The sequence below is a fragment of the Belonocnema kinseyi genome, chromosome 9 (assembly GCF_010883055.1).
Source record: "Belonocnema kinseyi isolate 2016_QV_RU_SX_M_011 chromosome 9, B_treatae_v1, whole genome shotgun sequence".
Classification (NCBI taxonomy): domain Eukaryota; kingdom Metazoa; phylum Arthropoda; class Insecta; order Hymenoptera; family Cynipidae; genus Belonocnema; species Belonocnema kinseyi.
Genome location: NC_046665.1, coordinates 48,991,744 through 48,994,881, shown reverse-complemented (window position 1 = coordinate 48,994,881; position 3,138 = coordinate 48,991,744).

Below are 3,138 nucleotides of genomic sequence, written 5' to 3'. Positions count from 1 at the left end.
TTTTCACACCTCCGCTTGGGGGTTAATTCCTTCGGGACCACCCCTGGACAATTGTCCGCGACTGCCTATTTATGTTTGTAACCATATTCAGCAGAAACCCTTCTTACTGGGACCCTCTATCCGCAACCCGAGGACGCGTTCGATGGCTTTGTCATAGGCACTTCGGTTTGATTCTAGAGGAATCAAAACCGAACCGAATGGCATCCCTGGTGGGATAGATATATATAGAATGAATCCGAACACTACGTCAGCCTTATTTATTTTTGGAAACGTTAGTCTGCACTGAATTCTAAAGAAATAATGCTGAATTTAATTTAATTTTGAGTGAATTGCGAATTTGAAATGAATAAAAAAATTAAAAATATTTTAGGCGAATTCAGAGGTATTTATGTAAATAATTCCAAAGAGTTTTAAATATTTTGAGATTAAATCTAAGGAATTCCAAGAATGTCTAATTTATTGCAAATTGTTTAAAAGAATTCCAAAGAATTCAAGTTCAATTTTTAATAAGTCGTAATGAATATGTGTATAAGAGAATTTAAGGTTAGATAAAAATTAATTCTACTATCTGCAAACAAAAATTTCCTAACACTTCGCACATATATAACTCGAATAATTTTTTTAAGCAAAATAATATTTTTCGGACCAATTCTTTAGATTCTGCATGATCAGTTGCTATTTATAAAAATAAACACTTATCAAAGAGCTGGCATTAACCATAAGATTTAGAGTAATCTATAGCATTATTACTAAAAAAATATCGATTTTTACTTTAGGACTATTTAAATTTTTCCTTTGGATAGTGTCCGCTGAAAAGCGAGCCTAGCAACCTCTCTCTGGGCACCGGGCCAGTGTCCCCAATCTTGGGAACTTTTTAAACTGCGCTTGCGTCGCACCGACAACCCGATTAGTCAATGTTAGCGCGCTGATTTTGAATTACATAAATAGTTATGATAAATAATGATGGGAAAATGCATCCAAAGTAAAGTCTTAATCCTAAATTAGAATTTTGGAGTGGTAGATGAGAAAATAATGCGATTTTCATGCAAAACACTGGACTAATTATGACTTCAGAAAAAACGATTTTTTCTTTAATTTAGAATTTTATAAATGTTTTAAAATCTTAATAAAAAGGTAGTAAGAAGTTATAGTTTTAAGCAAACAATATTAGCTTTAATAGTATAAATACGATTTGACTATTTGTAAACAATATTCTATATTTTATAATATTTATACAATTATAATTAATTAGCAATTGTAGTTCAGGTCTTCTCCAAGTTATTAAAAAAATGTATGATATTACATTTCTCCGTGCAGTAATTAGTTATTCTGACCTCATTTTTAGTCATTTTAATCTTTTTATTTTAAGTCACATTGTCGGAAATAAACAAAAATTTCATTTTAAAACTTGACAGACGAGATTAATCACTGGGACAAACAAAAATAACTTATTGCTCTTTTCCGAATTCATAACCACTTTTTCATAAAAACCGAATTTTTTGTATCTGTTACTCCAAAATTTTATTTTATGATTAGGAAAATTTAATTGGGACATTTCCCAATCATTATTCATTATAAATATTAAATCCGAATATTTATGTAATTCAAAATCAGCGCGCAAACAGTGACGAACAATGGCGAACTAATGGTTACTTAGCTCGGACGAGAACCATTTGGATTGAAAATAAATTGCCAATTAAAGCATTTTTACATTCATAACTTTGCAAAACTTGATTATTTTAAAAAATACCACAAATGTAAGTCGATGAGTAATTTATATTACGGTTTCATATATTTTCCACTAATTCTAAAATTATTAACTATAATTTTCATTCTATATATTCTTGTCTATATATAGTTCTTTAATATTATTTATTTACTTTTTTATTTTTGTGGTCTGCAATTTCTACGGATTTTTTAAGACTATTCTTCTAATCAAGTTTTCGTATGTATTTTCCAATTTCTTAATTATTATATATTTCAACGTTTTTATAAAAATATAATTCTAATTCCAAGTGATAGGAAAATTGTTCTTTCAGTTTTTATATGTGGAGACGACAGTTCCAAATCAGATTACGTTTCGCATTGGCCAACAAAATTAGACGAACAGAATTTCACTGGCACATTCATAAAAAATATCATGTTCCATAAAATATATTTTAAAATTAACTTTAAACTATTAGAATTGATACAGCTCACTCGATATATATATATATATATATATATATATATATATATATCCGGTGAATCCGACCTCTGGGCTATCAATTATTGTGTGTATACTGCAGCGAGAGCTTTGGCCGATGCGAACCGTAAAACAAAACCAACGGCTGATCATAAGACCAAAAGACGAATGCATCAACTTACCATAAAGATAGGCTGGGCAAGACAGTACGCGTCCCGCATTCAATGTGTGATTGACTACATCACATCTGGCAGGAATTTTACCACCAAGGTTCGAAAGTTCGTATGCGAACTTCAGACTCGTTATCACACACTTAACAAGTCAAAGCTGCTGACCATCAGGCAGCATATTGTTGAGAGAATACGGCTACTATCTGACGCTAAGAGAAGTCTAGAGCGGAGGGAGAGGTGGGTCAGAGAAAATCAACAGGTTCGCTCTGACCCATCTCGACTCTTCCAAGAACCTCCAGTTACTGTCGAACACCCACCCAAATCAGAGGAGGTCGAAGTATTTTGGAGAGAAGTCTGCGACGTTCAGCATAGACTGGACGAAGATTCAGAAAATATAAATAGCTTCAAGGAGTTATGTGTTACCCTCATAACACCTAATAAAGAATGCCCACCCATCACTACCGAGGAGGTGAAAAAAGTATTAAGAGGGATGAAGAACTATTCCGCACCGGGACCAGATTGTATCAAAACCTTCTGGTGGAAGAAGTTTTCTTCAACCCATCAGCATTTGGCCGAAAATAGGCAACTTAGCTGACCCGAAGAACTACAGGCCTATAACTTGTCTGAACACGCTTTATAAGATATTCACAGCTCAAACGAGCTCAAACAGCTCAACGAGGATCAAAAAAAGGCGTAGCCGGATGTCGGGAGAACCTGCTCATCGATAGATGTGTCTGCAAAGATGCAGCATTCTACCAGCGTGACCTATCGATGGCCTGGATG